Below are 12037 nucleotides of genomic sequence, written 5' to 3'. Positions count from 1 at the left end.
TGAAGACAGTTGTGCCCTCCTATCTTCAGGTGTACTGGACACTGCTCCCTCTGCCTTCATTGACATCCCACTTTTTTCTCGTCCAAGGAGAAAATAATGTCATAAGGAACATCCCACATATTGAGAAATGTCTGTTGGAAGTTGTCACTTTTATTTCTAAATAGTACCTTTGGCTAATCATGGTGCTAATATTCTTTTTTTTTTAAATTTTTTAATTTATTTCTTATTTTTTATAAACATATAATGTATTTTTATCCCCAGAGGTACAGGTCTGTGAATCGCCAGGTTTACACACTTCACAGCACTCACCATAGCACATACCCTCCCCAATGTCCATAATCCCACTCCCCCCTCCCAATCCCCCTCCCCCCAGCAACCCTCAGTTTGTTTTCTGATATTGAGTCACTTATGGTTTGTCTCCCTCCCAATCCCATCTTGTTTCATTTATTCTTCTCCTATCCCCCTAACCCCCCATGTTGCATCTCCACGTCCTCATATCAGGGAGATCATATGATAGTTGTCTTTCTCCAATTGACTTATTTCACTAAGCATGATACGCTCTAGTTCCATCCACGTCATCACAAATGGCAAATTTCATTTCTTTTGATGGCTGCATAGTATTCCATTATGTATATATATCACATCTTCTTTATCCATTCATCTGTTGATGGACATCTAGGTTCTTTCCATAGCTTGGCTATTGTAGACATTGCTGCTATAAACATTTGGGTGCATGTGCCCCTTCGGATCACTATGTATCTTGAGGGTAAATACCCAGTAGTGCAATTGCTGGGTCATAGGGTGATTCTATTTTCAACATTTTGAGGAGCCTCCATGCTGTTTTCCAGAGTGGTTGCACCAGCTTGCATTCCCACCAATAGTGTAGAAGGGTTCCCCTTTCTCCGCATCCTCGCCAGCATCTGTCATTTCCTGACTTGTTAATTTTAGCCATTCTGACTGGTGTGAGGTGATATCTCATTGTGGTTTTGATTTGTATTTCCCTGATGCCGAGTGATGTGGAGCACTTTTTCATGTGTCTGTTGGCCATCTGGATGTCTTCTTTGCAGAAATGTCTGTTCATGTCCTCTGCCCATTTCTTGATTGGATTATTTGTTCTCTGGGTGTTGAGTTTGCTAAGTTCCTTATAGATTTTGGACACTAATGGTGCTAATATTCTCATAATTGTATGGCATTGGCCCACTAGAAAGAATACAAGCTGAACCCTCCTCAGTCTCCTGTATCATCTGGGCTCTGTGACTGAATCTTTCACCAATACTTGCAGAAGGATATGCTCAATTAAATTCCGTCAAAGTAATGAATGACATGGAATTTGTGATACTTTAGTTGGACTTAGCTCACGAAAAGCAAAGTCAAAGGCTGAACTCTTCAGGGCTCAACAGATAGGGCTTACTTGAGTGAATGCCCTCATTTCTTTTCTGCAGCTCTTTGCAGATGTTGGCCTATGTCTAGGGAGCCAATGGCCATACGCTCTTTCCACCAGCTCAACCAAACAGAATGCATTCACACAAATCAACCTGGTCCAAGTCCAGCCCGTTAGGTATACTCTGCCCTTCTTCTTCTATCAAGAAAGCATTTTAAAGCATAAAACAAATGGGAATCATTATAAGAATATAATTATAAAAATTACTATAAGAATAACCTTGAATCCAATCTTATTATAACCAAATGCAAACGTTTCACAAACTTCAGTATTTTAATTTACAGTAGTCCCCCTTTATCCATGGTTTCACTCTGCACCATTTCAGAGACCCATGGTCAACAGCAGTGAGGGAGAAGATGATCCTTCGCAAGTACTATGAGAAGGTCAATAGTAGCCTAACACTCTGTCACAGTGCCTGCATCACTTACCTCACTTCTGCTCACCATGCCAACATTTTATCATCTCACACCATCAAAAGAAGGAGGGTTCATACAGTATAGTAAGATCTTTTGAGAAAGAGTGAAACCACTTTCATATAACTCTTATCACAATCTATTGTTAAAATTGTTCTCTTTTATTACTAGCTATTGTTGTTAATCTTTTACTGTGTTTAATTTTTAAGTTAAACTTTATCATAGAGATGTCTGTCCAGGAATAAAAGAGTATGTATAGGGTTTGGCACTATCTGTGGTTTCAGGCATCCACTATGGGTCTTGGACGGCATCCCACATGGATAGCGTGGACTACTGTATTAGTAAAATATTTCTTATGATGAAGATCTGAAATTACAAGACCTAGAGGTTGAGCCTGTGGCCCAAGTGGTTTTTTAAATTCCTTTCAGCTCTATGACCCCCTAAATAAGGAGGAAATAAAGCCTCGAATCTGCGCTCGGCCTTTTCTTAAATGTATAGTTGGGGCAAGCTGTTCAATCTCTCCATACCTCAGTTTTCTCATCAATCCAATGGGGATAATAATTACTTCAGAAGGCTTATAAGAGATGATTCATGTGAAGCTGTTAGGACAGTGTCTGGTACAGGACAACTTCTCAATAAGCATAGGCACAATAATGATGATGCTCAGCAGTTATGTTGACTCGTGACACCCTCAAACATTTTCACATGCAGTAGAGAGGGCAGAAGATGTGCCAGATGCTTCTACATCCATTTCCTATTTTAAGCTTCATGACGACTCTCACATTAGTATGATTGCTCCAGGAAGCCCCACATTGTATCCATGAGAACAGAAACCCAGGGAGTTTGGGAGACTTGCCCTCAAGTCCACCACTCCTTCCAAAGCTCTTGGCCCCTTCGTCGAGCTGCCTCTTTGCAACAGGACTCAGTGCTGGAAGACTGAGGAGGACAGTCAGTTTCCCAGCTCTCCCATCTTGTGATGTTAGGCAACCCCCCTTTGAGACTTGTCATTCCTTGCCTCCTTATCTGACACAGGAAATATATCAGTTTCTTCATCCATAAAATCTTCATGATTCTGCATTACCCACCCCACACACAGGTATGTTTGGAGAATCTTTCTCAAAAAGAGATAGTCCGTGGGAAAGCACTATAAAATTTCTCTGACTATAGGGTGGGGGATCTAACATGTGGATGTCAAAATCTCCCTCAAAAGGAAGTTATCAGATTCCATCAGGCTATTCCCTAACCACTAGGAACATTTCTAGTTTTGCACAATTTCAATTCCTTTCAGCTGCAGTACTGTGTAAAAAAAGAGAGCGGAAGAAAAAAAATATTAATTTACTATAAACACACAGTAGGCAAACTGGACCTTATGATGGCCTCAAAATCATCTCTATTTTGGCCAGATTGGAAAAGGCTAAGAAACCGACTATGGTGGACAGCTGTTAAGCAAATTCTACATTTGGCAAGGATTCCAGATATGAATGAACTATTTAGTCTTTCATTACTTCCAAATTGTTATGTGTTCAGCATGGAGGAAACCCAACCAGACACAGTGCATACAAGCTTCCTCTGCTAGCCTATTTGAGCTCGGATGGATAAGTAGCTGAGCACAATACCCTTTCACCTCCTTCCCACTCCAGGTTATTGTGAAAGTGTGTTTCTTCTTTCAGACCAAGAAAACAAGAATGACTGCATTTACTTTCTTATTCTACTAAGTTCTTTACATTCTCACTTAATTCTCCCAGCAATACTATGAAGCAAGTATTATCCTCATTTCCAGAAAAATTCACCCACCCATCCAGCCACGTATACCCCTTTGCTACCTGCTTGCTAGAGTTTCCCTCTCATACACACACATCCCCAACACACATGGTGAGTGTCTCAAGTTCTCTTATCAAAACCTGTTCTCAAAAAAAATTTTAAGTCTGCCTTTAACCAATCTGTATTCTTTAAGATTTTACTTTTAAATAATCACTATATCTAATGTGGGACTTGAACTCACAACCCTGAGATCAAGTCACGTACTCCCACCACATGAGCCAAGCAGGCACCCCTCTCCTCTGGTTTTTAGATCTACCTAAATTATAAATGATAAAGCAAAGCTAAGGCTTGAAATGTTATCCTCCCTTCCAACACAGGTTTTTGTTTATCCAGAGGATTTCCCCAAAGCATTATAGGCATCAACAAGCTGGGCTTGTGGAAGGAGAGGAGGGGAAAGGAGGCAGTGCATTTGAGAACGACTTAAAATGATAGCACCTACTTCACACACACAGGAAGCTGGCTTTACCTACACAGTAGTCTCTGAGTTGTTAAGGGTCCTGAATCAGAATGTCTAGAGGAGCCAGGCAGGTAACATAAATCAGACGATCAGGCCAGCTGTAAATAGAGCTTGTGTGAAAAAAGAAGCATTCTCACCTAAAGGCATTCAAATTCAATGTTCACAAAACACAGTGCCAGCCAGATCAGTCAGCCTTGGGCTGGACTGGGCCCATGGATTAAGTCTCTAACATCAATCCCTTTCAAATCCATCATTTTTTTGGTGCCCCCTTCCCGTCCAACCACCCTATGTGGAAGGCAAGAAGTCTTCATTTCACTGATGAGGAAACTGAAGCCCAGGGAGGTCAAGTGGTTTGTCCAATGTCACACAGTAAGGAACACATCTAGAATTCCCCCCAGGGATCCCAGCTCTGAGTCTGACTTCACCCAGCCCAACTTCTCTTCATAGCTGGCCATCTTCCAAACATGACTGCAGTGTCCTCTCTCCAATCTGAACCTCGGTGGACTATCTGTAAATGCAGATTTCACCAGAGGACTTCTACAGTCATTTTCAATGCCTTCATTTTAACTTGTTATTTTGCTTCATAAACATAACACCATTTCCCCCTTTATATCTAGGCTCTAATAAACTGAGTGGGTAATGCAATTTCACTCGCAGGTCAGACATGCAATTTGGCTGTTGAAGGGACGATTTGGGCATTCACTGCATATCAACTGCAGAATACAAGTCCCAAACACTAATATGCCTGTATGTAGCCCTGACTTACTGCTGCAGGGGCATGAAATGTGTTCATGGACCACTTTTCACTCACTCAAAGATTATCACTTTATGCCCTATTTGAACTTGCAGGCAAACCAATACATATACTGAAGCAAATCCTTTTCTCTGAGTGGCCTTGGTTTTATACTCAAACTAATGGATCACTAAGGTCAAAGTACCTCCCTTCCCTCCTGAAATTAATGCTCTCTCTGGCATGCTTACCACCCTCCGCAAATGCAGCTTGGTGCTTTTACTGTTCGTGTAACTCGTGAAACAATCAAAACACACAAAGAAAAATGAACTCTCTGCTCGTGATAATGCAGGAGGGCCTGACACATCTTTGTGTGTGGTCTCTGAGGCAAGTGTGGAGAAGAAGGAAATGTTATAAATCATTAAGTTGTCACAAGCAATAGCTCTCCATCTTCAAGTACTTGCCATGTCCAGCTTATCTCATTTAAACCTCACAACAATCATGCAAGAGATTATTCCCCATTTCGCAGGGGATAAAACTGATTCTCAAAGAGTAACTTGCCCACACTTTCTTACCTAGAAATTTGAACCTCTGACATCCCAAAATCTATGATTTTTTCCCCTGTATGCTACACTGACTAAAAGTGGGATTTGGTCCTTTGTAAAATCAAATATAAATTTAAATATAAAGCCTGTAAGTTTTCACTGGCATAGTTATTAAAACTGGGGGGAAGGGTGGCAGAAAATCATGTCCTTAGAATACTGATGAATCTTTGCCCCTATCTGAGCTCCACCACCCAGAATACTATAGGAATAAGTCCAAAAACAGTGACTTGGGACTCTGTCTTGTCTCTCCAACCACCAGGCAATGATAGATCAAACCAGTTATATCCATTTGGCTATATGAAGGAGTCAAAGTAAATTAATCGATATATTTTCTCTAGCCATTCATGTTTTAGTCATCTTAGTGTCTGGCACATAGCATGAACTCAATACATTTTTGGTGGATAGAACATTGGTGAAAGAATATTTGAGCCACTAAGAGAATCAAGTTCTACTAGATTCACAAAAATAATTGGTATCATATGTACACCTTCTAAAAAGAGCCACTGACCCAGGCTGAGTCAGTGAGTGAACTGGCTACACATTTAAAAAAAGAAAGGGGGAGGAGTCAAGATAGTGGAGAAGTAGCAGGCTGAGACTACATCAGGTAGCAGGAGATCAGCTAGATAGTTTATCAAACCATTGCAAACACCTACAAATCCAACAGGAGATGGAAGAGAAGAACAGCAATTCTAGAAACAGAAAATCGACCCTTTCTGAAAGGTAGGACCAGGAGAAGTGAATCCAAAGTGACGGTAAGATAGACCGCGGGGGGAGGGGCCGGCTCCTGGCAAGCGGCGGAGCAACGGAGCACTAAATCAGGACTTTTAAAAGTCTGTTCCACTGAGGGACATTGCTCCAGAGGCTAAACCGGGGTGAAGCCCACGCGGGGTCAGCATGGCCACAGGTCCCGCAGGGTCACAGAAGGATCAGGAGTGTCTGAGTGTTGCAGAGTTTGCAGGTATTAGAGCGGGGAAGCCGGCTACAGAGACAGAGCCGAGGAGTGAGCTCTCAGCTCAGGGTTACCTTGAACCAGTCACAGGCTGGGTGAGCTCAGAGTGCAGCCGGACGCCAGGGACACGGGAGTGATTGAGCGCTTTTCTCTGAGGGCGCACTGAGGAGTGGGGCCACGAGCTCTCGGCTCCTCTGGGCCAGAGATTGGGAGGCCGCCATCTTCATTCCCGTCCTCCAGAGCTCTACGGAAAGAATTCAGGGAACAAAAGCTCCAGAAAGCGAACCCAAGAGGATTACTGACCCGGCCCCTGGTAAGGGCAGTGCAATTCCACATTGGGCAAAGACACTTGAGAATCACTACAACAGGTCCCTCCCCCAGAAGATCAACAAGAAATCCAGCCAAGACCAAGTTCACTTACCAAGGACAGCAATGGAATTCCAGAGGAAGAGAAAGCAAAGCATGGAACTCATGGCTTTCTCCCCATGATTCTTTAGTCTTGCAGTTAATTTAATTTTTTTTAATTTAATTTTTTTCTTCTGCTATTTTTTTAACTTTTACCCTTTACTTTTTTAACGTTTTTTTAAGTAGTTTATCTTAACAATACCTTTCATAAAAAAAATAATAATCTTTTTTGAACCTTCATTATTATAGTCATATTTTATCCTTCATTGTATTTAACTTTATTTTTTGTATACACATAGTGTTTTTTTTCCTAAAAAATTTGGGATACAACTTCTTCTAATAGATCAAAATATACCCTAAATCTAGCTCTGGGCTTTTTCTAGTCTCCAGCCCAAGCAAATTCTCTCAACTTTCTTTTTCTTTATTCTCCCAACCAACTTACTTTATCAACTCCTTTTTTAGAAATTAAAAAAAATTTTTTTCATCTTTATAGGCATATTCCATCCCTTCATTGTATTTACCCTTATATACATTTTTCATTCTTTAAAATTTTGGGAAGTAGTTTCTTCTAAGAGACCAAAACACTCCCAAAATTAAGTGGGTGACCCTGTTCTAGTCACCAGTCAATATATATACATACATATTTTTCTTTTTTATATATTTTTCTTTTAATTTTTTTTTTCTGAACTTCTTTTTATCCCCTTTCTCCCCCCGCCCCTCACGATTTGGGGTCTCTTCTGATTTGGTTAAAGTGCATTTCCCTGGGGTCTTTGCCACCCTTTTAGTATTTTATTTGCTCCTTCATATACTCTTATCTGGACAAAATGACAAGGCGGAAGAACTCACCACAAAAAAAAAAAAAGAACAAGAGGCAGTACTGAAGGCTAGGGACCTAATCAATACAGACATTGGTAATATGTCAGATCTAGAGTTCAGAATGATGATTCTCAAGGTTCTAGCCGGGCTCAAAAAAGGCATGGAAGATATTAGAGAAACCCTCTCTGGAGATATAAAAGCCCTTTCTGGAGAAATAAAAGAACTAAAATCTAACCAAGTTGAAATAAAAAAAGTTATTAATGAGGTGCAATCAAGAAAGCTATTAATGAGGTGCAATAAAAAATGGAGGCTCTAACTGCTAGGATAAATGAGGCAGAAGAAAGAATTAGTGATATAGAAGACCAAATGACAGAGAATAAAGAAGCTGAGCAAAAGAGGGACAAACAGCTACTAGACCATGAGGGAAGAATTCGAGAGATAAGTGACACCACAAGACGAAACAACATTAGAATAATTGGGATTCCAGAAGAAGAAAGAGAGAGAGGAGCAGAAGGTATATTGGAGAGAACTATTGTAGAGAATTTCCCTAATATGGCAAAGGGAACAAGCATCAAAATCCAGGAGGTGCAGAGAACCCCCCTCAAAATCAACAAGAATAAGCCCACACCCCGTCACCTAATAGTAAAATTTACAAGTCTTAGCGACAAAGAGAAAATCCTGAAAGCAGTCCGGGAAAAGAAGTCTGTAACATACAATGGTAAAAATATTAGATTGGCAGCAGACTTACCCACAGAGACCTGGCAGGCAAGAAAGAACTGGCATGATGTAATCAGAGCACTAAACGAGAAAAACATGCAGTCAAGAATACTCTACCCAGCTAGGCTATCATTGAAAATAGAAGGAGAGATAAAAAGCTTCCAGGACAAACAAAAACTGAAAGAATTTGCAAACACCAAACCAGCTCTCCAGGAAATATTGAAAGGGGTCCTCTAAGCAAAGAGAGAGCCTAAAAGTAGTAGATCAGAAAGGTACAGAGACAATATACAGTAACAGTCACCTTACAGGCAATACAATGGCATTAAATTCATATCTCTCAATAGTTACTCTGAATGTTAATGGGCTAAATGCCCCAATCAAAAGACACAGGGTATCAGAATGGATAAAAAAAACAAAACCCATCAATATGTTGCCTACAAGAAACTCATTGTAGACCTGAAGACACCTCCAGATTTAAAGTGGGGGGGGGAACAATTTATGATGCTAATGGACATCAGAAGAAAGCTGGGGTGGCAATCCTTATATCAGATCAATTAGATTTTAAGCCAAAACTATAATAAGAGATGAGGAAGGACACTATATCCTACTCAAAGGGTCTGTCCAACAAGAAGATCAAACAATTTTAAATATCTATGCCCCTAACATGGGAGCAGCCAACTATATCAACAATTAATAACAAAATCAAAGAAACGCATCAACAATAATAAAATAATAGTAGGGGACTTTAACACTCCTCTCACTGAAATGGACAGATCATCCAAGCAAAAGATCAACAAGGAAATAAAGGCCTTAAATGACACACTGGACCAGATGGACATCACAGATATATTCAGAACATTTCATCCCAAAGCAACAGAATACACGTTCTTCTGTAGTGTACATGGAACCTTCTCCAGAATAGATCACATCCTGGGTCACAAATCAGGTCTCAACCGGTATCAAAAGATTGGGATCATTCCCTGCATATTTTCAGACTATAATGCTCTGAAGCTAGAACTCAATCACAAGAGGAAATTTGGAAAGAACCCAAATACATGGAGACTAAACAGCATCCTTCTAAAGAATCAATGGGTCAACCAGGAAATTAAAGAAGAACTGAAAAAATTCATGGAAACAAATGATAATGAAAACACAATGGTTCAAAATCTGTGGGACACAGCAAAGGCAGTTCTGAGAGGAAACTATATAGCGGTACAAGCCTTTCTCAAGAAACGAGAAAGGTCTCAAATACACAACCTAACCCTACACCTAAAGGAGCTGGAGAAAGAACAAGAAAGAAAGCCTAAACCAGGGGCGCCTGGGTGGCTCAGTGGGTTAAGCTGCTGCCTTCGGCTCAGGTCATGATCTCAGGGTCCTGGGATCAGGTCCCACATCGGGCTCTCTGCTCTCTGCTTGGCAGGGAGTCTGCTTCCCTCTCTCTTTCTCTCTGCCTGCCTCTCTGCCTACTTATGATCTATCTCTCTCTCGCTGTCAGGTAAATAAATAAAATCTTAAAAAAAAAAAAAAAAAAAGCCTAAACCAAGCATGAGAAGAGAAATAAAGATCAGAGCAGAAATCAATGAAATGGAAACCAAAAAGAAACTAGGAGCTGGTTCTTTGAAAGAATTAATAAGATTGATAAACCCCTGGCCAGACTTATCAAAAAGAAAAGAGAAAGGACCCAAATAGGTAAAATCACGAATGAAAGAGGAGATCACAACCAACACCAAAGATATACAAACAAATATAAGAACATATTATGAGTAACTCTAAGCCAACAAATTTGACAATCTGGAAGAAAAGGATGCATTCCTAGAGACATATAAACTACCACAACTGAACCAGGAAGAAATAGAAAACCTGAACAGACCCATAACCAGTAAGGAGATTGAAACAGTCATCAAAAATCTCCAAACAAACAAAAGCCCAGGGCCAGACGGCTTCCCAGGGGAATTCTACCAAACATTTAAAGAAGAATTAATTCCTATTCTCCTGAAACTGTTCCAAAAAATAGAAATGGAAGGAAAACTTCCAAACTCATTTTATGAGGCCAGCATCACCTTGATCCCAAAACCAGACAAGGATCCCATCAAAAAAGAGAACTACAGACCAATATCCTTGATGAACACAGATGCGAAAATTCTCACCAAAATACTAGCCAATAGGATTCAACAGTACATTAAAGGGATTATTCACCACGACCAAGTGGGATTTATTCCAGGGCTGCAGGGTTGGTTTGACATCTGCAAATCAATCAATGTGATACAACGCATTAATAAAAGAAAGAACAAGAACCATATGATACTCTCAATAGATGCTGAAAAAGCATTTGACAAAGTACAGCATCCCTTCCTGATCAAAACTCTTCAAAGTGGCCACACTCATAGAGGCCACATACCTCAATATCATAAAAGCCATCTATGAAAAACCCACCACAAATATCATTCTCAATGGAGAAAAACTGAAAGCTTTTCCGCTAAGGTCAGGAACACGGCAGGGATGTCCATTATCACCACTGCTATTCAACATAGTACTAGAAGTCCTAGCCTCAGCAATCAGACAACAAAAAGAAATTAAAGGCATCCAAATTGGCAAAGAAGAAGTCAAACTATCACTCTTCGCAGATGATATGATACTATATGTGGAAAACCCAAAAGACTCCACTCCAAAACTGCTAGAACTTGTATAGGAATTTAGTAAAGTGTCAGGATATAAAAATCAATGCACAGAAATCAGTTGCATTTCTCTACACCAACAAGAAGACAGAAGAAAGAGAAATTAAGGAGTCAATCCCATTTACAATTGCACCCAAAACTATAAGATACCTAGGAATAAACCTAACCAAAGAGGCTAAGAATCTATACTCAGAAAACCATAAAGTACTCATGAAAGAAACTGAGGAAGACAGAAAGAAATGGAAAAATGTTCCATGCTCATGGATTGGAAGAACAAATATTGTGAAAATGTCTATGCTACCTAAAGCAATCTACACATTAAATGCAATCCCTATCAGAATCTCACCCATTTTTTTCAAAGAAATGGAACAGATAATCCTAAAATTTATATGGAATGAGAAAAGACCTCGAATAGCCAAAGGAATATTGAAAAAGAAAGCCAAAGTTGGTGGCATCACAATTCCGGATTTCAAGCTCTATTACAAAGCTGTCATCATCAAGACAGTATGGTACTGGCACAAAACAGACACATAGATCAATGGAACAGAACAGAGAGCCCAGAAATAGACCCTCAACTCTATGGTCAACTAATCTTCAACAAAGCAGGAAAGAATGTCCAATGGAAAAAAGACAGCCTATTCAGTAAATCGTGTTGGGAAAATTGGACAGCCACATGCAGAAGAATGAAATTGGACAATTTCCTTACACCACACATGAAAATAGACTCAAAATGGATGAAGGACCTCAATGTGAGAAAGGAATCCATCAAAATCCTTGAGGAGAACACAGGCAGCAACCTCTTCAACCTAGGCCGTAGCAACATCTTCCTAGGAACATAGCCAAAGGCAAGGGAAGCAAGGACAAAAATGAACTATTGGGATTTCATCAAGATCAAAAGCTTTTGCACAGCAAAGGAAACAGTTAACAAAACAAAAGACAACTGACAGAATGGGAGAAGATATTTGCAACAACATATCAGATAAAGGGCTATTGTCCAAAAGCTATAAA

This window comes from Meles meles, chromosome 6 (genome assembly GCF_922984935.1).
Source record: "Meles meles chromosome 6, mMelMel3.1 paternal haplotype, whole genome shotgun sequence".
NCBI classification, from domain to species: domain Eukaryota; kingdom Metazoa; phylum Chordata; class Mammalia; order Carnivora; family Mustelidae; genus Meles; species Meles meles.
This window is presented reverse-complemented; position numbering follows the sequence as displayed.